Source organism: Microtus pennsylvanicus, chromosome 13 (genome assembly GCF_037038515.1).
Source record: "Microtus pennsylvanicus isolate mMicPen1 chromosome 13, mMicPen1.hap1, whole genome shotgun sequence".
In the NCBI taxonomy this organism is placed as follows: Eukaryota; Metazoa; Chordata; class Mammalia; order Rodentia; family Cricetidae; genus Microtus; species Microtus pennsylvanicus.
This window is the reverse complement of record NC_134591.1, coordinates 81,272,210-81,299,733: the sequence shown is the minus strand read 5'-3', so window position 1 is coordinate 81,299,733 and position 27,524 is coordinate 81,272,210. Positions and strand designations below refer to the sequence as shown.

General features: G+C 50.9%; 1 pseudogene; it reads left to right on the top strand.

Annotated features, from left to right (window-relative positions):
• The first annotated feature begins 9,398 nt into the window (after positions 1-9,398).
• On the top strand, positions 9,399-27,440 carry LOC142833360 (arf-GAP with GTPase, ANK repeat and PH domain-containing protein 2-like; annotated as a pseudogene).
• Positions 27,441-27,524: the final 84 nt, after the last annotated feature.

The following is a 27,524-nucleotide window of genomic DNA, read 5'->3' as shown; positions in this document are numbered from 1 at the left end:
TCCATGTCTTCCTGCCCTGATGAGCTGCATCTTTGAACATTAAATCCTCCTTCCTTAAATTACCTTTATTAAAAAAATTTTTTCATAGCAATGATAAAAGCTCATTCGCAAGATCGGGGTGGGTTGTTTCGTCTTAAACGTGTTTCTATGTGCTTGTCACTTCAAAAACTCACACACCCGTCTTTCTGTTCTGTCTGAATTGTTTTCGGGCTTTCCCACTTGACACTCTCATCCCCACACTGGCATTTCGAGTGGCGTGTGATTCCCAAACACGAGGAGGTCAGTTCAGGACTTTGGGATGTTCGGGTGTGTTTAGTCTCTGCAGTGGCTCGGCAGGCTGGAGGGAGCCCAGCGGGAGGGGCAGGCTGGAGGGAGCCCAGCGGGAGGGGTCGGTCACTGCCACTCTCCGTACAGATACTATGTTACTGTTGCCTTTAATGTGAGTCTGTGCGACAAATGTTGCCTCAAGGACATTTTAATCCCTTTGTAACAGCCTTGTAATAAAACCTTGTTGAAAGAACTCAGAGAGTCTAAATTCTCTTCATTGATTCCCTCGAATGTGTATGATCCTGAGAAGCCCTGGAAGGGAGAAAAAAGGAAAAACAAGAGACAGGTGTTGGTTTCCAAGCAGGATCTTTCTAGCAGACACAGCTCTGAGGAGAAGAGGTTGAGTCCAGGTGGGGGACAATCACAGCAAAGGGGTGTCCTGCTCCCCTTGGGACTGGGGCAATGTGGACAGGCTGGAAGGACAGAGACCAGTCTAGAAGGATCCTCACCGTCACGAGGATGGTGGAAATACTGGGATCTGACCTGAACCGCACGTGCCCGTGGTGCGGAGGGTCTTCTTCTCCACACACTGATTCTGGGTGTGTGCTCCCTGACTCGGCTCAGAACACAACTTAGCTGTTCTTATCACTGTGGTGCGACTCACCTATCAACAGATGCTGACCCTTCAAGAAGAACTTGCAGGCTGCCATCAGCTAAGTTGTGTCTCACAGCCGCATACGTGGAGTCTAAGTTTCCACACCTCACAATGGGGTCACATTTGGAGGAAGAGTCTTTGGAGATGCAACTTGGCATGATGGGAAATCTCAGTTGTCAACCGATGGGGTTTAAAGTCACCATGGAAACCAACACCATCTGACTGGGTTGATTAAGGAGGGCATATCCACCTAGAACATAGGTGGCGTTGTGCCATCAGCTGGGATCCCAGACTGATAAAAAGCAGAAAGCCAGCTGAGCACAGCCTCTGTCTTTCTCTGCTTCCCCACTGTGGGCACACAGTGAGCAGCTTCCCATCACGCTTCTGCTGCCCTGACTGCCCCACCACGATGAGCTACAGACTTGGAGGGAGATTGACATAAACGCTTCCTTCCATAAGCTGCTTTGGCCAGGTGTGCTATGGCAACAATGAGACAAGTAACACACATGATAAAAGGAGCATACACAGTGTTAAAACTAAGTAACATATACACCGTAAATGGGGCACCCACACTGTCAAAACCAAGCTACCTGGTGCCCTTAAAAAGAGAGATTAGAGGCTGAGGGGTATGGCTCGGGGGCAGAGGGCCACTTTCAATCCCAAAAACAAAGTGACAAAAGAGGAGGTCAGGATGGAGACCCAGGAAAGCAGTACGAGAACTCTAAGCCCCAGAGGGGCCCATGAGGAACGGCTTGCTCACGGGTGCTCCGGACCTAGGACCCTGACAGCCTTCTCACAGCGAGGTGGAGCATCCTGACAGCCAGGAGGCAGAGTCATGCCATGCTCATGCCTTGCACACACCATATGCACGCCATGCACACGCCATGCACACGCCATGCACACGCCATGCACACACCATGCACACACCATATGCACGCCATGCATACGCCATGCACACGCCATATGCACGCCATGCATACGCCATGCACACGCCTTATGCACGCCATGCACACGCCATGCACACGCCATGCACACACCATATGCACGCCATGCACACGCCATGCACACGCCATATGCACGCCATGCACACGCCATGCACACGCCATGCACACGCCATGCACACGCCATGCGCACGCCATATGCACGCCATACGCACTCCATGCGCACGCCATACACACGCCATGCACACGCCATGCATACCAAGGATTCAGCGACTGGATACCAACCCTGCCTCTGCCTGTCAGTGTGAGCAGAGACTCAGTTCCACAGGCAACTGGGCAGGATGTGTCAAAGCGCCAATCAGGAGCAGAAATTAAGCAATCTGAAGCGAGCGAGCTGGAAGGACCACTCTGCTGGGCACGGGCAGCATCTTTGATCAGATAGGCTTCAAAGGTCAGCTCCAAAGGACACGGGGGGGGGGGCGGGGGGCAGACTGGAAATGTAAAGTCAGACTTCCAGCTCAGCACCATGACGTCAGTGTGAAAGGACAGGGCCCTGAGGAAGTGGCACTGTCCTAGGTGAACTGGGTCCTCTTCCTCAGAGCCACTATCTTCCCCGCAGGCAGGCAGCATTTGCATATGTGTGAATGACTTCATTGTTTAATTTAGGCTTCTACAACCCATTCCTGCAGGGGTGAGAAGTGCCACTGATTTTCTGCAGGTTCAGGCTTGTGGAGACAGTAGGCATCAGATGCCCCGGCCAGGATGACAGCCTCTGAGACAGCATCTTCTCTCCCACCCAGTGCCCCTCCCTCTACCCCAGAAGGCATCCCATCCAAGTGCCTTGGCTCATCCCTGGCCAAGGAGTGAGCCCTCTGCTTCTTTCTGAAACATAGGAATATGTTTTTTAAAACTGAGTGCCTACAATCCAGACCCCTTCCTTTGGAGCCAGCACCCCAACTTGCAGGGATGTCATGGGGTTGCCTCTCCCAAATCAATGTGCTGAGAGAGTCACCCCTAGTGTGGGGGGCTAGGAGACCAGGCCTTAGGCACATGGTTGGGTCATGCGGGCAGGGTCCATGATGGGACTGGTGAGCTAAGGGCTTGCTGCACACAAGGACCTGAGTTCAGGTATCTAGCACCCACGTGGGAAGAAAGGTAGGATGTGGCATGACTCACCTGTAGTTCTAGCATTGGGGACCCCTGAGGCTTGGTCACAAGTCAATGAAATTCAGGTTCAGAGAGAGATGCTGTCTCTCATGTGGTGACTAAGGTGGAAAGCGAGAGAGAAAGATATCCAACACTAACTTCTGGACTCCACATGTACTGTATATGAATGTGCACACACACAGAGACACACATATACACACATGTAAACATGTATACATACCACAACATCTCATACACATGTATACACACATGCACACGTGTGTGCACACACCACATAGACACACATGTCATATCACACAGCACATGTACACATGCACACACATCACACATACCACACACACACACAAATTGATTTCCCTGTAAAAGAGGCCCAAGGGCTTGTTCTTCCATCCACAGTGCACAGACGCAGTTAGGAGCTAGTGGTGATGACTTCTCTTCAGACAGCAGGGCTGTCCGGTTTGCCTCCTCTGGTTTGCTCTGCTAGCTTTCTTATACATCCCAGGTCAAACTGCCTAGGAATGACACCGCTCACAGTGGCCTGAGCCCTTCTACATCAATTAGAAATTAAGTAAAAGTCTCACAGACACACCAACGAGCCAGTCTGATGGAGGAAATTCTTCAACTGGGCTCTCTCTTACAGGTGACTCTGGTTTGTGTCGGTCGACAAAACTTCCCAGCACACACAGGGAAAGGCTGCAAAAGGAGCAGGCAGGACCGCTGCCAGACCTCCCCCATCATGGGTCACATGCACGCTCCCGGGAAGGGCCTGTCCCAGTCGCTGCTGCTACTGTAAGCCTTTCAAGTCGGTAGTGGCAGGAGCAAGGCTGGAGCTTCCAGCATGGAGGCACGGTGCAGGCAAGGACTACAAAAGCCACAGGCACGTTGAGCCATTGCCCCCAAGCTCCCTGCAGTTTCTTGACCCACTTGAGCTCACCCTGTAAGACACCACAGTGGAGTGACAAGGAGGGGTCTTGCAGCTCGAGTCCCCTGCTTCTACAACTTTAATATCTTAATTTATGATAGAGAAAAATGCATGCTGAATGGCAGGAGAGAAAAAGAGCTGCCTGCCCCCTAAGGAAGGCTGCTCCAAGGGACCCTTAGGACAACACAAGGAGCTGCAGTGAACCTTTGCCTGCCTTCCCAAAGGGCATCAGGGGAGTCTGCAGCAGCCTGCCAGTGGCCTTGCCTGGTCCAGAGTGACAGCCTCAAATGCCGTCCACCGGCAAAGACATAGCCATATAGAGGAACCCGGTGCACAGAAGGAGCTGTGGGAGGGAGCACGGTGGCAGGCTACCGTCCCTCCTTCTCATACCATTAGCATTTAGACGGTCCTCCTTCCAGCCTGAGCACCGCCCTAGATCCCAGGACCCAATGTCTCTAACATTCGGTGTTAGGACTTTGGAACTCTGCCCTGGACGGCAGCATACTGGCCGGAGGAGCTCGGGGTATTGCCTTAGCAGAGCCGAGATGTGAGAGCCTTGGATATGGGTCCACTCACCTCTCCGCACTACGGCTCCAATCTGGAGAAAGTGGCTATGGACGCTCAGGGGAGCTTTTTTCCTCTTTAATAGATTTGCTCCAGCTGGAAGCTTATGTCTCAGACAGTGTGTTGAATCAGGCGAAGCAATTCAGACATGGTTTACAGAGGGGACACTATATATCTGACAGAGGATCAATGTGTCTCTCAGCCCTCATCAGAGAGGCTTTTATTTACAGTAGATGGTGATCAACACAGAGACCCGTCATTGGCCAAAGTGGATGAGACTTCAGTGTGCTTAGCCCTAACAGGGACATCTACAGGGCACTTCCCTATCAAGGCTCAGGGATTGTTGCAGAAGTGGGCATGGAAAGATGGGAGAGCCGGAGGTGGTGAATGGCTGCAGGGGACAGTATCTTCCTGGCGTTGCAGGGTAGCTCTCCATATGACCTCCCAGCAGTTATGCCAGCATACAGAGGACCCATGTAAACTTAAGCCAGACCAAATCCCAGTATGGAGAAGGGAGGTGATCACAGATTCCCACGCCTAGCTGAGGAGCTATTGGCAATTGGTAGATACTGGGAGAGGACTTAGATGTTTTCTTTAAGAGTATGAGCCCCGGTAGGTCAACCCCACTCTAGTGGAAGGTCTGCACACTAAAGAACATATGGGCAACATAAGCTGAACTTGATGGGTACTTTTAAAAAAATGACACAAAATTGGGTAGGGAAGGGGGTGGATATGGAAGGAGCTGGAGGAAGGGTTTAGTATGATCAGAATACATGTATGAGATCGAAGAGGGGATCTTTGTTGGGCTGTGCCTTTCAAGGTCCCTTAGAAATGACTGGACATGGAGATGTGATTAACAGTGTCTACTCACTCCTGATACGGTCCTAGTGATAAACTAAAGCACCGTTGTTCCAGACTCCAACCCGGGAATCAAGGAGATTCTTGAGTCTTCTCTACAGAGATGGGGTGATGGCTTACAGTCAGCAACATGGGTGACCCCGAAGCACCCACAGTATTAGTCTTCACCCAGCATGGATGATATTTTCCCTCTCAATTAACCTTCCCAGCTATGCAGTCTACCGCCTCCCAAGACCCAAGGCCACATGCAGCTAGGGCTGAATGTCATATAAATGGCTGGAGTCTTAGTCGCAAGTCAGTGAGCTTCCCCGGGCCTTCTTCTGTGAGAGGATGTGACCCTCCCCAGTTTACAGGCCCAGCTGTGACCCACACCCGGAAGCAGTAAGGCTAATCTGATGAAGACAGCTGCTGTGTTGTTCAGAGGGCCACATTCTACAACAAAGAATCCACATGCCACGTGGCCAGCAGTGTCCCAGAGGAGATGTCAGCACGTTGGGCCTCTCCTCTGACGTGGAGAGGCACTGTAAATGGCGATTTGGGGACTTTAACACCCCCCTCCCCTAAACTAACAAACGAGGAGGAAAGTCAGCCCTCAGCAAACTCCTTGCTTCCTGCTCCCACAGAGATGCTGACACAGCCAGCGGGGGAGACGAATGAATTAGAGAATTTTCAATGGTGGCACAAACAGGCCTCGCAGCAGGGACGGCCCCCTTGTCTTTCAAAAGTGCTTGTCAGCTGAGATGTTTCCCCATGGAACCTCCTGATCTCACCTGGAGTGAGAATAGGGACCACCCCCTCACTACCCAGGACAGCCACGTGGACTCCTAAGTTCCCTGCCTGAGCTTCCTCATGGGTCCACGGCCTGGCTCTTCTCATTCTCAAAGCAGCCGTGTGAGCCACCTGGGTGAGGTCAAGGTCAGGACTTTGACATTGCAGCGTCGTTAATGCACGCTTGGGTCAGTTTGTAGACAGAACTGCGATCCAGTTCTGCTCAAATCAGGAGGCAGCTGCTAAGAGAGGAAGAGAAAAAGACCTACAGGTGTGAGGGTTAGGGACCTTGACACTCCTCTCACGCTCTGTTCTGTTCCGGGCAGGCTGTTCCTACAGGGCCCACTTTGAGATGTGAAGGGCCTGCCCCTGCTGCACAGGTCAGACTCCAGCCTGACTCCATCCTCTCGCTGGGGCAGAGGCGTTAAGAGTGGCAGACACTCCGCTCGGCATCTCAGCTCATTGGCACCCATCACGAGGCTCTGGAGAGGGCATTTCATAGGCTTCTCTGAGAGGTCAAGAAACTACCTCATTGTTCACGGCTCCTGGCAGGCAGGGCTGGCCCAGCTCTAGCCTTTCCAGCCACGCAGGCTGTGTCCCTGATCCAGGACCTATTTATTTACTGAGGAAGAAAAACCAAGCAGCACCCCATCTGCTTGCCTGAGGTCTGCCTGACTCCCAGAACCCTGTCTCCTCTGGGCCTCCTCTCTAGACTCTTCTTGCACACCTAACCTGCAGCTCATGAGAAAGGAAGTCAGACAATATCGTATTCTGGTTTCATATGGCTAACCAGCTGCTGCTCCACTTCACTGGGTAAAGCAGTCCTTTCGGCTGCCGGCCAGAGAGGAGACAGACAGCACAAGGCCTGGTGACTTCCTTCGGCTCTTGAGTTTAGAGGGGGCAGGGCAGGCCTGTGGGACTGTGTGGCTACCTCTACTGAATATTCAGAGTTAGGCGAAATTTTAGTAGAGAAGGTTCTAGAAGATGAGTACAGCCTCTGAGTGGGAGCAGGGCCTCCCCATCTCTCTCCAGCCCAAAGAACCCCAGGTTGTCTTTCCTCACCAGTTCTCACACTGATGAACCCACAATTCAGGAAAGGTGATTGCAGACCAACCCCAGCTGCCTGCCACTGCTTCTTCATCCCAGAGAGCTGGGGCCTGGGGCTCAGCATGTCCAACCTGAATCTGGACTACCTCACAGAGACATGGAGCTTCCAGAAGAACGCCAAGGCAGCCAGGGTTGGTGGGAGTTGGCTCCTAAGAGCCTGCCCTTCCTCCGACAGGGTGCTTGGGTGTGTGGCATTGATGTCACCATCCTGATTCTCTAGCGGCCCTGAGTTGAGAGATGTGTGAGAGAAACCTGTCCAGCAAACAGCCGGACCTTTCACACTCCAGGCTGGCCCTGAGGGAGCAGCCTGCCCTGTGCAGGGACAGCAGGCTGAGGGGGCTTCACCCGGAACCCACAGAGAGCCGGTGATGGCTCCAGCATCCCACAAACTCACTCTTCCTAGATAGAGACTAAAGATACACGAGGCGGGATTTTGACCAAGCACAGGGTTCTGACAAGGCCTCTGAGTGCCCAGCCTAGAGGGACATTAACTCCAAGGTATTCCAAAGCCTGGAGAAAGCGTAGCCAGGGCATTCTGGCTGCAGCAGCTTATCATTGAGGGGTCATTCTATGCCCGTCAGATGCTCAGCATCACCCCTGTGAGAAATCCTCTCACAGGGATGATGACCAAAACTGCCGCTGACCAAGGTGGCTGGGAACAGAGCCATTTTCATCAAGACTCTTCCAAATCTCCCCCAAGGCACATGCTAGGGGCCACCGACAACTTCTCGTTTCGTCATAACGGGCAGCTTACTCCAGAGACACAAGTGCTGTCTTTGGACATCACAACAGGACACTGTCCGTCTACAAAGTTCTCGCTATGCAATTAGTGTTACAAGATCATAAAACATTTTCACAGTGCACTGGGAATGTAGCTCAGTGGGTAGACTGCTTGCCTAGGATACACAGACCCCATCACACCATGAACAGGACATAATATATATGCCTGTAACCTCAGCATGCAGTTCAGACGTTTAAAGTAATCCTTCACTCCATCGTGGGTTTAAGGCTAGAGACTGTGTTTCATGGAGAAAACCCATGTTTTAAATATGTTTGTGATTTTCCGTTTGTCCATATTCCTAAGTGTCATGTGACTTTGAGACCTCAGGGTGAACAGGCTTGAATTCTAAAACCTTCTCAGGTCTCCAAGTAGCCATTGGGACATTTATATGTGTGAAATTGTGTCTTCAACCAACCTAAAGAGGCTTGCAGTGTTTTAGAGGTAACTGAGACATCTTGACTTAGGTCACCTTTTTAGGTTGACCTCCAGTTAGGGAAAAGAAACCTGTATTTTAGACAGCCCAGGCTGTTCTCAGGAATCAAGTCTTCAAACGCCTGCTTTGGCAGTGAGGACAGCCTCCTAGTCATCTTCTCACTAGCTTCTCTCCATACACAGCTCCAAGCACCACATATTCAAGCGGCCTGAACCCCAGGGGGTACACAGAGGTCCACAGTCAGAGAGGCACAGCAGGCGTTGTTGAAGTTAGTGTCTTCATTCTAACCCCCTGCAGTGAGGGGATTAGTGAAGTCAGGTGGACTCAGAGCCCTGAGCCACAGGTGCACATCCCATAGATCCATAGATGTGGGTCAGGAACGCGGCAGGCAGCAGAAGGAAGGTGGTAAAATCTGGGTGTGGGTGGTGGGGCATGGACCTCCATAGAGAGCTGTTTAAAGTCAGGGCCACCAAGCCCTAGCCAGGGCACCTTTTTATCACAGAACCTACAAGCTCAAAGAAATCTCTCCCTCTCAGACACAAAAAGCTGAGAGTGTTGCTCCTGAGAACCTTCAGCCTGGGTGTCTGTGACAGATTTCGGCTGTACTAAGGCATGGTACTCACCATTCCCACACTGTTGACAGCAGTGCTCGGGCCAAAGGACCCAGCCAAGCAAGTGCAGCACTGTGGTGTGCCTCAAGTCCAAGTGTTGGCTGCTTGGCTCCCTGCAGGAAGCATTCAGCTTCCAGGAGGGTCAGAGAAAACATCCGGTCTGGGATAATCAGCATGGACAGATGCCGGGAGGAAGCGTGAGAGCTCCGTGGGGCCAGGTTGAGAGGTTGCTCATCACTGGCGACCACCCGTGTTTGATACACTGACAGGACTGTGGAGGGAACAGAGCTGGGAAGCTTGTATAGATGGGCAAGGGTTGAGATCATGGCGGAGGAAGCCAGGGCGGGGGCGGCCCTCTCTGCTGTTCTGCTTCAACCCGGCTATCGAGAAGGTGCCCTGGGACTTGGCATCCAACTGTGCTGGCTTCGGAGACAGAGCCTGAGACCCAGGGTAGATGAGAGTTCATGCCCTCTAGCACCCGCCAGCTGTTCTGCTCACGTACGCAGCTGCAGAAGGAAGGGGGCGGCGCACACATAGGTAAAGCAGGAAGAATCCTCCAGGAGGCCGAGCAAGCAAAGACTGAGCCTCTTCTGGTACTCCACAGACTGAGTTCTCTCCGCGTCTCTTGTCCAGGCCCAGAAGCCCAGCTGACCTATTACCCCTGACCCTGCTGATGTACCCTCCCTCGGTTCCCTGCTAGTCCAAGCTGCTTCCTGGGCTACATTAAAAACAAAAAGGAGGCTTCCTATCTAGGAGGGCTGGGGCTTCAGGCAAGAACATCAGGCTGCTTAATGCTGGCCTTTCGGGTTGGTGAGACTCCCTGCTTTGTCCAGGGACCCCCCTAATCCTTTGGGTAGTCATAGCTATTGAGAGTTGGAAAAGCAAGTTCTGAGGGTCACCTGTCCTGGTCTTATCCTCCTGGAAGCTCCATCTTTTTGGTTTCTGCCGTCCTTTAACCTATTCCTCCATGCTGGGCTAAACCCCTTGAGAAAGATCCAGAAACTGATGATGGAGATGAAAAAAAGGTGCACAGTCCCCCTGACTTCCCACATGGGGACAGAGTAATGGCAGCAGCTGGGGAGGGAAAAGAGAAGACCCCCTCTAAGGCACCGCCCTGAGATCACCTGTCCTGGCCTCGGCTAACTGCCTCACAGGGGATCCTGATGGCCCAGGTCATGAGAGTATGAACGAACACACACACACATTCCTGGGGAGCCTGGGAAAAGTCACTCACCCTAGGCTTCCCAGTGCCCCCATGGATGGACAGCCCAGGTTGGGACAAGCCCAGGTGTGCTCTGGGAAAGAGTCTTCCTAGCATTTGCCCAGGACACCCTCCTTCCAAACAGTTCTTCCCCAGCCTCTCTGCTTGCTGGGAAGCATAAACAATCCCCTCCCCACATCCAGGAACAAGGACCCAAGAAACCAAAAGCCGGCCCATCTCCTCCTGCGCCCGGCTTTGTTTGGTGTGTTAATTGAACTGATTTCTGTTCCTGCTGGAGGATGAGAGGGAAAGCAGGTTTAACGATCGAAATGCAATTTGCATATAAAGCTATGAGGCGAAGCAGACAGATTTTCTATTACCCAGCCAATAACAGGCTCCTTTCCCGGCAAAATGGCTTTCTGGAGGGAATGAACGGCCCGGGTGGGGAGGGAAGGCAGGCTGGGCTCCAGCGAGGCTCCAGGAAGAAGGGCTCTGCAGCTGGAGCAGTGCCTGCCTGGCTCGGGAGTGTCCTCTCAGCAGACAGTGCAGCTCCTGGGAGAGGAGATAAGGCAGGCAACCTCCCCCAGTCTCTGTTCGCTGGAGCAGGCCTGGCCTCTGTTTTGGTTCTCCTCTCTCCTCTTTGACATCTCGAGGAGACAGGCATGGATAGATGCCTGTCCTGGGTTGCCGTCGCTCCAGGGAATGGTTAGAGGTTGTATGTCGGCTTTCCAGATGAGGTTGAGAGGGTTCCTAAAGTCAGTGGTCAGGGTGGAAGCGTGCATGGGTGCATGTACATGCACGCTCCAGCTGCCAATGGCTGGAAGGTGCTGGAAGGTGCTTCCAACCTTCTCCATGGCGGTGACCAGGTCCGTGTGCACCTTTCTGCAGTCCACACAGAACTCGAGTGAGATGTGAGGTGTTGGCTTTGAAGTGGCCATTGTTTCTTGCCCACTTGTCTCCATTGCATGGCCACGGTGTGGGAGAGGGTGATGGTGAAGGAATCTCAGTACTGAATGACATACCGGGAATCAGCTGCATGAAGAACACAGCTCTCTGCACCTGACTGCTGACGCTCTTCGCTGCTCAGTGACTTAGGGAGTTGGGCTGCCAGCTCAATTTAGTCCAAGGCTCCTGGCCTAGAGGAAGCTGCTGCCCAAGATAGGGAATATCCATCAGGGGCAGAGTGGAGGGAGGAGTCACTGACTGCCCCAGCTGCAGGACCGTGGAGAGAGTGTGACTGTAGATCTAAAGGGCAGAGTGCCCCAAGGACCACCTGAAACAAGGCTGCCAACCACCAGTCACGTGGCATCCACAAGAGATACCTGTGTTCCATGCCCAGAACTGTGAGGGTAATGTTAGTTAGAAACAAAATTTTGAAGTTCAGTAAAGAATCTTATAATGAGATCATCTTGACTAGAGAGTGGGTTCTAAGTCCAGCAATGGAACAGCTGGCCCTCTAAGTTCCACCTACAGCAGGTCACATCTGCATCAAACACGAACAAATGTCCCCAAACAACATTATCTGCCATCTATTTACACTCAGCTAGGTATCATAAAATCTCAAGATGATTGACAGCAAGGCAGACCAGGAGTTTCACTGGGCACCCAGCAGGGGCTGAGCTTTTGATATCACTTTCCGTGATAACGGTAAGTTCTGTAAATTTATAATGTAAATACTCCTGCAACTAAGCAAGACACTGGGGCAATTTGACTCCTAATTAACAGCTACTGAACTCTCTTTGGCTGTTCAAGCCTTGAGCAAACTGACCATTGGTCTAACAGCCAGCCATCCACCCATCCTTGTGCCAGTACAAGCTGCCTTCAGCAAACACTCCACAGATGCCTTGAGACTGCTATGTGAAATACTGCAGCTGATGTCCTGGCTCCTGAAGACACGGCCACAACCAGGGCTGTTTGAAGCAATAAAATATATGTATTTGTAGATACAAGCCTGCTTGGACCATTTCTACCTTGGCACTTCTCCTACAGGAGGACATTGTGACTGATGGGTGCTAAGAGGCAAAACAAGAGACTGTAATTGGTCCAAAGTAAACAGGTACCATTGGTCCAAACATCCCTTCTCTGGCTATCTAAGGAGGCCACTCAGATGGACCTCCCCTGGGATAGAAGCCTCAGATTTAACTGAATCTTCTCTTGAGTAGTCATCTTAGGGTTTCTATTGCTCTGATAAAACACCGTGACCCAAAGCACGAAAGATTTCATCTTTGATGTCCTGATCATGGTCCTTTATAAAGGGAAGGTCAGGGGATGAAATCAAGGCAAGAGCAGGAAATGAAGCAGAAGCCACAGAGGACTGGTGGTTAGCAGACTCATCAACCTAATTCCTTATACCCCAGGGCAGCACCTCCTCTGTCAACCATCTCTGAGGAACACGCCCTACAGGCTTGCCCATAGGCCAATCATATGGAGGCTTTCTCTCGATCGAGATTCTCTCTTTCCAAAAGACTCTGGCTTGTGTCAAGTTGACATGAAACTAACCAGCACAGTGCCCTTTGCTCACTTTCTGCCATGTAGGGTGACCTGGAAGACGGTGGCAGCAGAGAGACAGGTGGTAGGAGAGTTGAAGGAGTTCCAGCCTTGAGTGGCAGCTTGATCCCATGGACAAGCCCAACTGCTGTTCAACTGAAGATCCCACAGCCACTATACAAAACAAACTATCCACTCTCCCACACACACACAATCCCTGAGCATGAGATCCTGATGGCAGGGGAGTGGTTTCTGATGGGTCTGCAGCTGAAAGATCCCAAGAGCCGGGGCGTGGCCAGAGCCCTATATAAGCTTCCCCAGCACAATAAAGTGGGCATTCTTGGCATTCTTGTATCAATGAAGCCCCGTGTCCCCGTGTCTGTGTGTGTGTGCTTAAGTCTCCAGCTTAGTTCCCAGCTTGTGAACCAACCCTTTTAGAAGCTGAGGTGGCAAGAAGGATCTCAGAGCTGTGACACCTTCATTTCAGGTGTCTCAGCTCCAGAGCCATGAGGGGGTACATTTATCTCCAGATACCCTATTTTGATAAAACCCTGATTACTCTCTAATCATTGCCCTTTTCTTCCATGGGTGATACTTTCTGAAAAGCAGAGATCAGCTGGCTTCTCTGTAGTGGGCAGTCGTGTGTGTGTGTGTGTGTGTGTGTGTATGTGTGTGTGTTCATCTTTGTGTGTGTGATTGGTGTGTGTTCATCTTTGTGTGTGTGGTTGGTATGTGTGTGTTCATCTTTGTGTGTGTAATTGGTGTGTGTGCATTCATCTCTGTGTGTGCGTGTGTTTCTAAGATGTGTGGCTCGTCACAGCCACTGTCTGGCTCTGATAGAGACCACCAACTACAGGCTACATGATTGCATGTGAACACCACTGTATCCCAAGGTCATGAGTCTGTGGATGTTAAAATATGATTCTTATATTTTATATCACTAAAAACTGCTCCTCTTTGGATACCTCTTTTGGCCATTTGAAAATGTCAAAGCTGTCTCTGGTTGTCAGACTCTCCGGGGCACAATTGGTGGCCTGCTCTTCGCTGCAGCTGTGGTTTGTGACCTCTGAGCAAGGAGCATTACCAGAGGAGAAGAAGTGTGAAGGAGGCAGACAGCAGGGTCCCGGCACCTGCTCAACAAGGAGCCAGCTCTCAGCTCAGATGTCACCCAACCTCAACTGGGTAAGACCACGCTCCCAGGGCTGAAGCCCAATGCCCCTCCAGAAAGGGTCCCTGGCCGTTCCCACTTGATGAGCATCACCCAGCCCCCGCTGGCCCCCACATACCTGGATTTTAATATGGAATTGTTTTTTACCATTACAAGAAGCAGCTTGAGACAGAGCTGAAATAGCTCCTGGTGGGCAGATGTGGCGTGCTAATTGCTACCTCCTGGGATCCACCTCTTTCCTCTGTCCACGCAGTCAAGAACCTGGCTGCTTTGGAATGGGAAGTATTATAGCTGTAGACTTAATGTCAAAATTAAAAATAAAATGCTGCCAAGGGGGGGGTTTAATAAATCATGCTCTCCGTATAAGACGCACTACCATGCTGGAAAGAGGGTGGGTACCGAGTCTACACTCCTAGAAAAGGGCTGGCAATTCGAATGCTGAAAAAAAAAATGAGAGAGAGATGGAATCTGGAACAGAAAAACATTGCTCAAAAATTGGGAAACCTAAATAGAGCACATATTTAGCAGCACGGATTTGTTAGATGTTTTGTCAACACTGAACGTGCATGGCTATGTGAGATATTAACCGAGGGAATCCTAACTGAAGGACAAACAGGAACTCTGTGTATCCTGAAATCCTTAATAACTTGTTTTACATTAAAAATGTTTGTACAGGGCTGAAGAAATGGATCAGTGGTTCTGAGCACATACTGTTCTTGTAGAGGACCTAAGTTCAGGCCCTCAAGCACCCACACTGTGGTTCAAAAACATTTGTGAGTCCAGTTCTGGGGAATCGGATGGATGCCCTGTTCTGGCTTCCATGGGCTCCTAAACATGCATGGTACACATATATACATGAAGACACATACATAGACACACAAAATAAGATAAATAAATATTTAAAATGTCTGTACAGAGGTAAAACAATGTGAAATATTTCCATCCAGAGTGGAAGGTGCCTCTTAGCTCGCTCCTGATTCTGGGACTTGGGTACAAACTTCTGCTCTATGGTGTCCTAAGGAATTATCTGCCAGGGCACCGGTTGGTCACAAGGACACACAGCTGAGGGGACAGCGAGGACAGGGGTTTATCAGGTGTGGGGGGCAGTATGCCTATTCTTCCCTGAGGCAGGTGGGGACACAGGATAGAAAGCCATGGTGTGAACTGGTCATGGAGGCATGGGTGCTGGTAGAGTCTCAGGAGGAGCCCAGGGCTAGGACGGTTGTTAAGGGCGGCTGAACAGGCTAGCCCTCAGCACATGGTGCTGCTTCTGCAGCAAGAACGGCCATTGCCACAGCTTCTCAGCAGAAAATTCCTTCCAGAAGTAAACTACCTGCAGTGTGCAGTGTGAGGCACCCAGGCTCTTTGCAGCCTGCGATCTTATCCTGGTTACAGTCCTGGCCTGCGACTCTGGTAGAGCGGACGAGGAACTCAGTTCTATGCCAGTGTCCACAGTGACTGTCTAAAAGTTGAGTGTGCCACAGCCGTATCATAGCAAGCAGTTGGCACTTCTTGGCTCTTTTCCTGTCTGCTGGCTCTCACATTCTCTCTACCCCCTCTTCTGTGATGTCCTCTGAGCCATGGATGACGGGAGGCTGATGGCTGACCCATCTCACAGTCAGTTATACTCGGCACTTTGACCAGCTCCGCGTGAACCACAGCTCACTGCAGAGGGAGGCTTCTCAGACCAAGAGAGCAGTAGATCTGTGGGTTTAAACGTATTTATATATATAGTATACAGTAGTAGGGTATAAACGTATTTAGAAGGGAGTTTGACAGCATGGATATTTAACAAAACAACAGTTGGCTTGCACCTAGGGCCCCGATTGCCCAGTTAGTGTTCTGAACAGGCTCATAGCATGAGGCATAAAATCTAAAGATGTGTGTGTACCAGTGATAACCACACAACCATGGGCATGTAAGCAATCACACCGACTTCAGGAGGTTATAAATAACAACAACAAAAAGTAAAACTAAAAAGAGGACATGGATTGGGAGGGAAATGAGCTGGGTGAACTAGGGAGATGTGATGGTGGACAGATGGGAACAACACACACTGGATAAAGCATAAAGCTGTCAAGGAATGAATACTTTATTAAAAGACAGTCTAACTGGATAGACCGGATCTTAGAGGTGAGAAAGGCAAGGGAGCGTTCAAAACACTTGATCCCATGAAGCACTGCCTCTCATCCTGAGAGAAACACACATTTCAATCAATAACCAGGGGCCTACATTGATGTGTTTGTGAGTCAGAGTCCAGCCTCACCAAGGCCTCCCAGGCAGGGCAGCCCTGCTGTGGGCAGCTCTGTACATTTTTATCAATTCTTACACATAAAAGAAAAGGTTTAAAGATGCAGGGTGCAGTATTCATGGTGCAAGCTGCTCACTTGTGGTTCCTAGGGGTCACCGTCCAGTGTGTGGTACTTAACCCAACCTGACCCTGGCTGCACCCACTGCAGGGGCCCACGCTGGGTGACCAAGGTTCACAGCAGGAATGTCTTGCCAGGAGGATCTGACAACTGGGAGGAGCCAGGCTTCCTATGACTCCCAGCGGGGCTTGCAAAGGCTTTTTGGCACAGAGGGCTTCTAGGATGTATCATCCTTCAGAGACCGGCTGGCAGCTCCCTCCCCCCAGGTTGTTTTAACACAGTAGTGCTCAACCTTCCTAATGCTGTGACCCTTTAATACAGTTCCTCATGTTGTGGAGACCCACAACCATAAGATTATTTTGTTTCTACTCCATAACTGTAATTTTGCTACTGTTACGAATTGTAATGTAAGTAAGTATCTGACATGCAACCCCAGGGGTTGCGACCCACAGGTTGAGAACCACTGTCCCGATGGGTTATACTGGCTTCTGAAGTGGCCACCACTGAGCACTTTGGACTGAAAGTTGTGTATGGAGAGATTCCTTCTAGGAACAGTGGAGGCAAGGGAAGAAGAACTAGTCAGGGAAATTCTGCAAGGATCAGCGTCAGAGAGCCGCTGTAGCCTCCACAGCCCTGGACTGCTTCTGCCATACTGCTCCCTGCACGGCCCAGAATCCTCTAGAAGGCTCCCAGGCTTGTCTCATGACTTCCATCTCTTCCACTCTAGTTTTGGAGGACACTACCGCACAAGCAACTTCCATCTACATGTTCCCCTTGCTCAGTTCTGCCCAAGACTTCACTGTCCCTAGCAGGATGGTTGTCAATAAGCGATTCCTCTGGGATCCATGCCAGCCTTCCACAAGCGTCTTGTGACCAGCATCTAATGCAGTCATTCCTAGAGTCTCAGAAGGCAGGAGCTTTTGATAGCCAGTCACATCCCATTCCGAGATCAGAGAGATGGGAGAGGACCATGTTGCTTGCTTTCTTGTTTGTAGTCCAGATTTCTCCTCTCTCAGACAGTTCAGGATCCCCTGCCTAGGGAATGGTGCTGCCCACAGTGGGCTGGGTCTTCTCATACACTTTATTTTTTTTTGTTTAATTAATTAATTTATTTATTAAAGATTTATCTCTTCCCCGCCACCGCCTCCCATTTCCCCTCCTCATCGCCCAATCAAGTCCCCCTCCCTCATCAGCCCAAAGAGCAATCAGGGTTCCCTGCTCTGTGGGAAGTTCAAGGACCACCCACCTCCATCCAGGTCTAGTAAGGTGAGCATCCAAACTGCCTAGGCTCCCACAAAGCCAGTACGTGTAGAGGATCAAAAACCCATTGCCATTGTTCTTGAGTTCTCAGTATTCCTCATTGTCCGCTATGTTCAGCGAGTCCAGTTTTATCCCAGGCTTTTTCAGACCCAGGCCAACTGGCCTTGGTGAGTTCCCAATAGAACATCCCCATTGTCTCAGTGTGTGGGTGCACCCCTCGTGGTCCTAAGTTCCTTGCTCATGCTCTCTCTCCTTCTGCTCCTGATTTGGACCTTGAGATTTCTGTCTGGTGCTCCAGTGTGGGTCTCTGTCTATGTCTCCTTTCATACACTTTAATAATGAAAGCAGTACATCATGGACCAGCTCACAGGCCAACCCGATCTAGGTAATTTCTCATTAGGACTCTCTTCCCAAGCTGATTCTAGGTGGTGTCAAGTTGACAGTTAAAACCAGCCAGTACAGTGGTGGGCTCTGCCGGCCCGGTTTTCTCATCCTGCATCCTGCATCCTGTTTGCTCTGGCCAGTGACCCAGATGCCATACTCCTCTGCTTCAAGACCCCACACTGAAGTCATTGTTTCAGGATTGAAGCTAGGTTGGGGAACAAGTATTTCCTAGGTAGACAGACAGAATTCGCAGCCAAGCTTTCCTAGGGAGGAAGGGGTCAGGCATGGGCCACATGGGCACACGCAGACATTGACAGGGTCTCCATGATCTTGGGATGGTTCTGTGTGGGAAGGTGGATCCACCCGGCTGGTGGATATTCTGGATGCTTCTTCCTACTAGAATGTTGCTGAGAAGACTACAGCATTGAGGGGAGAAGGAAGTGTGAGTGGTGCAAGACCCCCAACTGTGTGGAAGCACCCCCTCCAATAGCAAATGTGCAAGACCCCCAAATGTGTGGAAGCTCCCACTCCAATAGCAAATATGACTATTTGTAAACAAGGTCTTGAGGAGGTGAAAATTGAGCCATAGGGCCCCTAAGGTGGTGCTTATCTAATAAACTGGTGAATTTGGACACAGGAAAATGTGACTCTTCAGCTGTGGTAACTGGTCTCAACCACTAGTCAAGGATTCCAAAGGTGACAAGTGTGGATGCTCCCAGGAGTGCAAAGCAGAGGTCCCCTGTGAGCATTGTGTCCCCAAGCATTTGGAATAGCTCATTTTTGCTGCCCAGGTGCTGGGGTCCTGTCACAACGTCCAGGGTCCTTCTACCGACCCGGCTGGTGGGCTGGTCAGTCTCTCCCCAGATAGATGTGTCTTGGAACATGGTAAAATCAGGGAAAAGATGCAGGCAGCTCCAAAGAGGACAGTGCCATAGTGAAACACCATCTCTAAGGACAACCAGAAGAAAAGGGCTTTTGGGAGATCAAGACTAAAATGACGCCATAGGGCAGGATCCCTGCCCAGCTGGCCCAGGCTGACATGAATGCTGAGGGCTTTCTGGGCACCAGGGGTTTGTGTGAGTCTCCACAGGAGCGACCAGGAAATCTGGGAAGCCACACATTCTGAGCCCTGACTTTCCTGACTTTCTGTCCGCCTTGAGCCTTGAACACGATCGAGTCCTCAACATTAGAAGGAATTGGAACAAACCCTCCCGAAGGGTGTGAGCAGCCCCCAGTCAGGTTTGTCAATGAGTCATGTTAAAAAGGTGAAATCATTGACAAGTCTTAAATTTAAATCGGGCATATCAGCTCCACCCTGCCCCCGACTCCGTTCCTTGTGAGCTTGTGAAGTGACCTGAGTCAGATGACCATGGCAAGCCATCTTTAGAAAGGTGTCCATCCCTATGAATACATCTTTCCTCAGCTGATCCGAATGAGGACATCCTGATGCTCCACTCCGGAAACTATGGGGAGCAATGACCTGGCAGACGGAGAAGGTGTGAGCTCCCCTTGGCTAAGCACCTAGGCTAGCCTAGGGCTGTTCCATATTTAGTCCTGAGAATCCCCTTTGCAGATGACCTTAGGCCTGACCACAGGAGGGTCCCTCTAACTCCCCATGCACAACCGCATCTCCACAATGGCCCCCATCTACACTGCATGTCTTCCCCACCAGCCCCCCTCTTTGCCATGCATGCCCCATCTCCTCTGCATACCCACATCTTTATCAAACACGATCCCAACTTCACCACACAGACCCTATTCCTGCCACACAGATCCCGTCTCTGTGATGGTCCCCATTTCTCTAGCACACAGCACCTAGCTCTACTACACAGCCCCGACTCCCACTAAAGGTACCTCACCTCTATTCTTAATGCTCCTGATCTCCATCATGCATGGTACCCCATCTCTAGCACACACAGACCTCACCTCTACTAGTCAGGCCCCCATCTCCACCACATACACCCAATCTCTGCCATGTAGGCCCCATTTCCACCACACACAGCCCTGCCCCTGCCCCACAAAGTCCTGCCCCTGCCCCACACAGCCCTGACCCTGCCCCACACAGCCCTGACCCTGCCCACACAGCCCTGCCCCTGCCCCACACAGCCCTGGACCTGCCCCACACAGCCCTGACCCTTCCCACAATGTCCTGCCCCTACCCCACACAGCCCTGCACCTGCCCACACAGCCCTGCCCCTGACCACACAGCCCTGCCCCTGCCCCACACAGCACTGCCCCTGCCCACACAGCCTGCCCCTGCACCTGCCCACACAGCCCTGCCCCTGCCCTGCCCCTGCCTGCATGGCCCTGGTTCCTTCCTCCTTCAGGTTTGGTGAGTCAACTCTGCAGCTTCTCCTGCCAGGTTCTGATGATGATTTCCTTGTTTCCTCTGAAAGGAGAGAACTAACTCTTTGTGCAAATGCTACACAAAAGAGTCCTGAAACCTGTTTGTAGCAAGAACTTTAAACTCATTTGTGAATCTTTTCATCAAACGCAAACAGTGGCTCTGAATTGATGAAAATCCCACAAAGAGTGCCTCTTCCTTTGGGAGTTTAGGTGCCCACGAGGCTAGCAACCGATGTGTGTGAGGACAGGCAGGGATTTAGAAGGACGAGCTCCAAGGGTGTGTGTGTGTATGTGTGTGTGTGTGTGTGTGTGTGTGTGTGTGTGTGTGTGTGTGGTATGGCGTATATTAGAGGGGATGTGTGTGTAAGTATGAGTGCACCTGTATGTAGATGTCAGAGGTCAATGTCAGGTGTCTTTTGGTCATTCTCCATCTTTTCTTTTGAGGCAGGATCTCACCCTGAACTTGGAGCTCATTCCGTATTACAGGCCAAGGCATGACTGCCTTGTATACAGACTCTTTGTCAGGGACAGCAAGGCCCCCGATCCAAGGTGCTTGGGACATGCAGCCTTGGTCTTGTCTGCAGTGATGGTCATCCAATTGGCTAACCCAAGAAGGGAGTGCCCTGGGCTATGAGCCCATCTCTCCACCATTAATCCTCAGTCTCCTGCAGCATGACAGGCATGGCCCTGTGCACCAAATTCCATCCTCCTAGAACTCATAGTACAAGAATGCAGACCCATAGACCAGAGCTCTGGTGCTGCTGACACCCAGATCATTGGGCCAGGGCTCAGGTGGTCCCCAAGGATGCTGAGATTAGCTTCTGCCTACATCGGCTTCAAAGGTGCACCTCATCCAGTGTCTCTGAAGCATTCCAGGAGCAACCCTAAGGAAGGCAACCTCAGGTCCACTTTAGTGGCCAAGAGTGACCAACGATAAAATAAGAACACTAGTTGGGCACCTAGAAACCTATCTCTCCGGCTTGTTGGAGTGAGTGAGGTTGGAGTATAAAGGGAACAGGCTGGCTGACTAGTCAGATCCACATTAGGTGTTTGTTTCTGCAACCCAGGCTTTTCTGTAGCCATAAGTACATAGCTCCAATGATGGAGTCTGAGAGGGAGGGGTGAGCTCTAGCAGCAGAGCCAGCGGGCTTACCCTTGCCATAGCACTCTCAATGTTAAGTCCTGTCAAATCCTGTTCAAGTTGGCCAAGCGCTAGCTCGACTATCTGACAACAGACAGGAGGTCACACTCAGGGTGATATTGAGATTAGTATTCAAGTCAGTTCATTGGAATACTACAGATAACCTTTTATCACGTGCCTGGGCCTCATCCACTTAGAGGTTGTAAGAGAAGCTCCCTCAAAGGTCCTTCTCCCAGCATGCAGCAAGCGTGAGCTGGTGAACTGTCGTCAGTGCCTCCCTGCTAGGCGGCCAGCTCAAACTCCAGCATTTTCTTAGTCTCTCTCTCCTCTTTCTCCCTTCTCCTACCCTTTTCTTCCTCTTCTACCTCCCTCCCTCCATCCGTCTATCTCTCTCCATCTCTGTCTCTCTCCCTTTTCCTCTCTCCCATTTTCCTCTTTAGCTTAGTTTTTCCCTCTCTCTGTCTCCCTCTGTCTCTCTCTCTCTTTCTTTCTCTGGAGAACCCTGCCTTATATACCTCTACAAGGGACACAGACTAAGAAGAATCCCATCTTGTCCCTAATTCTACCTTTAACTGGACAGGCCATTCCCAGTCTTAAATACTTGGTTTCAGGGTCCAAATAAGATCACACAGAGTGTAGATGGTCCAACTGCCCTTATGTTCAGCCAGGAACGGTGTCCTTGTCCCTGTCTCTGGATCTGTGACTTGGGAGTACCCTATCCACTTCTCAGCTCAATGCTGCAGGTTCCTTGGAGTCTCATTTTTGCTCCAGAGGGTGACCTTGTTCCAAGTCTTTAGGCTGCGTTCAGTCCTATTAAATCTTCTACTGTTACTTAGAAGGGAAACAACTTAAGACTTAAATAATTTATCTGGCTTCCACACAGCTGGCCTTTTGTGAAGATTCATTTGCTAATAAGGACAATGGACTTAAGAAGCCTGTGTTGGTTTGGGGCAGGGAAACATCTCCTCGCGTGTGCATCTCCTCTCTTCAGAGACTCTTCCGCTGTGTTGGGTAAAACAGCCATGAGCTGCTTTATTTCAAGCTCTTCTCACGAGTTAGTTTTCAAATGCTCTACAGCCTGGGTGGATGGTGTGGGGACCTCACAGCTGTCTGTCTATAAAATGGGGAGTTCTTTCCCCGGGTGCCAGCTCATGGGCTGCAAAATGAGACAGCCTCGCTTTCTGTGAAGTTCAGCGAGGTCCAGACCAGAGAGCGCTCTTATTAGATCCCATTCAAGTGGAGCAAGGAGAGGCTGCTCACTGAATGCTTCCACATCTCTAACAGCACACTTGTTTATAATTAGAGGAAAGAATCTGCATAGAGACAATTAATATAACATGGTACCAAAAATCAAATTTCCCCTTTGAATAGCTTCCTCAATTTTGTTCACGGAAGTCATTTCCCTTCCAAGCTCTTTTGTTCCTTGAAGAGGAGGAGAGCCAGCATTTACTGCATGTGATGACCAGGACATCCCAGTGTGAGCCGCTCACCTGGGTGAAGGCATGGCACAGAACGGGAGCACTTCTCCCTTGGCCTCCCTTGAGAGCTTGTGTGGGAGCAGAATCTCCCCTGCAGTAGTGCCCCTGTCTCCCCCGGAGCATGCGGCATCCATGTTGCATACAGACTATGAGGCACTGGAGACCTGATGGAGAACATAGTTATTAAGGATGCTGTCCACTGTGTCTGGACAGCTCTTTAGCTTGGCACAAAATGGAGGACTCCCTTTCTCAGTCTGGTCACCTCTTCTCTGTCTAACCTTATTTGGGGAGTGTCTCTAAGCTCAGAAGCCCGACCTCACTTGGAGCACGACCCTGCATAGGGTTCCTGCAAATGCTGTGTGACTCAGCACTTAAGTCCCGCTCTTTCCTTCATCCCATATGATAATTAGGTGCCATGTGATGGCCAATCAGCCATTCCCACTTATAATCCCAAGAACCCTCACATACTGAACCCCTGGAACACTAAAATGAGCGGTGTCTCTCTGAAGCAGACTCCTGGAAGTTCTTTCTGTCACACTCATGGCCATGCTCACTTCTTCTGCTCTGTTTGCCCTTGAGGACCGGTGGCCAACAACCCCAGGGGAGAAGGAGACCCACAGAAACCCACACTCACACAAACTGCTGGCCTGAGACTCTATCCTGAAGACCCCTGCTGTTCAAAATCAGTGCCTGGAGAGGTGTAATTAGTGCGGGCGGTCGGCTTGTCTGACACTTCCCGTGTAGGCTCTTCTGTATATGCCCCCATCTCAGGTGACAGTCACGGCAGAGCTCCTCCACGGGCTGGTGCGCTTTCCGAAACTGCCCTGGACAGAAGGTGGAGATGGAGATGAAGGGCAGAGGAATTGATCGGTATTTATCCTTCCGCACCAGTCTGTTCTCTGCCATTCTCCCAAGGCCACCTTTCTGGTGAGCTCTCATCCCTCAAACAAGGGGAACAGAGTTCCTGGTAAGTCTTGGGACTCCAAAAGGGGGTCAGAGACTCTTTACAATGCATGGGAATGCAGGGTGCCAAAGCCACCCACTGTCGATCACAATTCAGGACAACGTGAGTGGAGGGTGTGATAATGACAGTCACACGAATCACAGCAGAAAGACAGACGCGGCACCATCTCTAGTAGACATGAAGTCTATATCTGCCGGGCATAGAGGCAGAGAGGAGAGAATGGTTTACAGGGGTTGGCAGAGTAGGGGAGGTATCTTGTAGACAGAGATTCGGTAGTGGGTCCTAAAACCCAGCTGGCTCGGAGAGTAAGTCCTTGTGTTCTCTGATACAGAAGGGTTAAGATGTCATATGGCATAAATCAAAACAACAGGGCATTCAAACATTCTCAGGCCAAATCAACAGCCTGTAGTGATATTTCATTTGTATTTTAGTAAATAAATAAAGCTTGCCTAAAGATCAGAGAGAAAAACAGCAACCCTGGTCAGTCTTACAGACCAGGCAGTGGTGACACACACCCTTAATCCCAGTAGCCACGCTAGTTTGCCATAGAAACCAGGCAGTGGTGATGCATGCCTTTAATCCCAGTCCTAGAGAGGAATGTAAGACAAGAGGAGACTGCTCTCAGACACAGTCTCATTCTGAGATTCCTGGAGGCAGACTCGCCATTTCAAACTGAGGTGGAGGTAAGAGCCAGTGGCTGATGTTCTGCTTTTCTGACCTTCGGGTTGAACCCTAATATCTGTCTCTGGGTTTTTATTAAACTGCTTCAACAAATACGTGCAATGATTATCATCAACAAAAGGCAACTGAATCAAAGGGGCTGGAGTGGATGTTCAGTAACTGAGATGCTTGCTGCTTATATATTAGCTTTTAATTTCAATTTGGCAGAATCCAGAGTGGCCTGGAAAGAGGGAACCTCAACAGAGGACTTGCCTAGATCAGATTATCCTCCGGACATGTCTGTCAGAGATTATCTTGATTGATGATTGATGTGTGGTAGAGTCAAGCCCACTGTGGGCAACACCTTTCCTATACAGACCTGGTCTGTATAAGAAAGATAGATGAACCTGAGCCAGGGGAGAAAGCCCCTAAGCAGTGTTCTGCCTCAGTTCCTGCCCTGACTTCTTTCAATGATAATCTGCCACCTGGTAGTGTAAGTCAAACCCTTTCTTCCCCAAGTTGCTTTTGGCTAGTATTCTATCCCAACAACAGAAAGGAAATCCCAAACACTGCTTTCAGAGACTCGAGGTCAGTTCCCAGCACCCACGTCAGGTGGTTCACAACCACCTGTAACTCCAGCTCCAGGGGATCTAACACCCTCTTTTGGCTTCCACAGGTACTCCCCCACATGCTCCACCCTCAAAATAGAAAATAGAAATAATCTAAGGAAAGAAAGAAACCAAAAAGTAAGCCGGTGTTGAGATTTCCTAAGTCTGCCCTGAGACTTCAGAGGCGGCGTGGAGGTTTCAGCATAAGCCTGTCTCCTCCTATAATTGGGCAGACACAGCACCGCTGATCTCTCTGACTTACCTACCACTGGCAGGATGATTAGGAACAACGAGAAAGTGAACAGCCACTGCGAGGTCTAGGCCGCTGTCCCTCAGAGAGCCTGGAAGCCCGCCAGAGCCCTGCGCTCCGAGATGTGGGATGCTGGCTCCTGCTCCAACTGTCATGTAACTCAGCCGTTATGTTCTGCACAGATTCATGCCCCACGCCTTCCCCTGGGGCCAGCTAACACGAAGTGGTTCCTGAGCACTAGTCTTCTGTGTGGGGATTCGGTGATTCATGACAAGGTAACAGCCAGGTGCCTGAGAGCCAGAATTCCCCTTCAGAAATTCTTCCTGAAGATGTCTTAGAAATAAATACACATGGGACACTTTCTTATAGGGCTGTTTGTAACTAGAAATATCAGATATACCTGTTGTGTGATGTTTTATATTTTGGATTTTTGGGGGACCCATCGCCCAACCTCCAAATAAATCACACACAGAGGCTTATTCTTAGTTATGAATGCCTGGCCTGGCCTTAGTTTGGCTTTTTTTTTTTTTGCCAGTTTTTCTTAAATTTAATTATCCCGACTATCTTTTGTCTCTAGGCTTTTATCTTTTTCTAATTTCGTATGCCTTATTTTTACTTTTCTTCTTAAGCCCGTGGCTGGCTGGGTGACTAGACCCTTATACTAGGGTCAAGGGATCAAAGAGCAGCTCTGGAACTGGGGTCAAGGCTGGAGCGAGAGGAAAACTGTCCCCCTCAGAAAGGCATGACCTTGGACAATAGTGACTTGGACCCAGGACCCACTGCCGGCTCTCCTCTGCTTACCCAGCCAGCAACCCCAGTTCCAGCCACTTCTGTCACCACCTCCTCCACACAATCCCTGGGGCCTGTACCCCCTAGGGTAGTCCTCTGCTGAGCATCACACATTACCACACAAGATACTCAAGTTTAACCAGCAGTATTTTCATAAGGAGCATAGGGGAGCCTCCTAGTCCCGGTCTCCTTCCCAGACCCCCAGGCTTGTCTTCCAGCAGCGGGTCCAGGGAGATGTTGGGCGCAGAGATATGCGCCTTCCCTAGGGTTGTGGTCAATGGCCAGGAATGGACTTTGAGCCTCTCAATTCCCGAACTGCACCTGAGTGTGCTGGGTGACGTCAGAGGTGAGAGGTAATACCTCGCTCGCGGATTCCTCGCGGGTTCGCGGGTTCGTACCAGGTGCTGGAGAGGACTGAGGGTGAGCAGTGCGAGAGGAGGATGCTGGGGGACGGGCAAACTCACCTGGTTGGTGCTCATCCGAGAGGAAGCGGGAATGCCTGACGCCAAGCTCTCAGGCTGGGCGGATGCTATAATCTTTGTCTTCAGCCTGGAGGATGAAAGCAGCTTCCAGGCTGTGAGTCCATGTATAGCTGAGCTCCCCTCACAGGGAAGGATGAGGAGGTCTAGTCCTGGCTCTGGTTGGGACCCAGGACAGGATCAGTGTCTCCTCTCCTCCAATGGTGGGTGATGCTTGAGCTTGGGCTCGGCACAGACGTGGGACGCTACAGCTACTGGGAGACCTATGCTGCCTGTGGGCTTGATGTGGGCCAGATCTTCCGGGAGGTGGTCCAGAAGGTGATAACTTGGCACAGGTGGCGGCAACTCCTGGCTGCCTGCAAGTCCCTGCCCAGCTCAGCCCCTTCTACTCCTGTAACAGGGCAGGCTAGTAACGGGAGCCACACTAGCGACTACTCCACTTCCATCCTCACCCAATCCTCACCCAATGTTGGACACCAGGAGCTCCAAGCTGAGGCGGCCACTCTGGCTGGGTTAAGCACCCCAGAATCCCTACACCGAGCAGCCTAGCAAAGGACCAGCCTTTTTGCAAACCATGGGGCAATGACTCTGAGAAACGGAGCTTAAACGGTCAGGGAGAGACAACAGGGAGTGGGCGAGCCATCCCCATTACTCTTTCTAGTCGTGGCTTCTACTCTACCCTCCTGATTTTGCTTTGGGAAGATCATCTGGCCCAGGGACCATCCAGATTGCCTTGTGGCTTGACTCCTTCTCAGGCTACTTCTGAGAGCCCCAAAGCCTAAACCCTCTTTGCCCCTTGGTAGGTGCTAACCATCACCGTTTGCTTAGAAGATTCCAGGCGCTGCTGCTGGTCCATGTCAGATGTA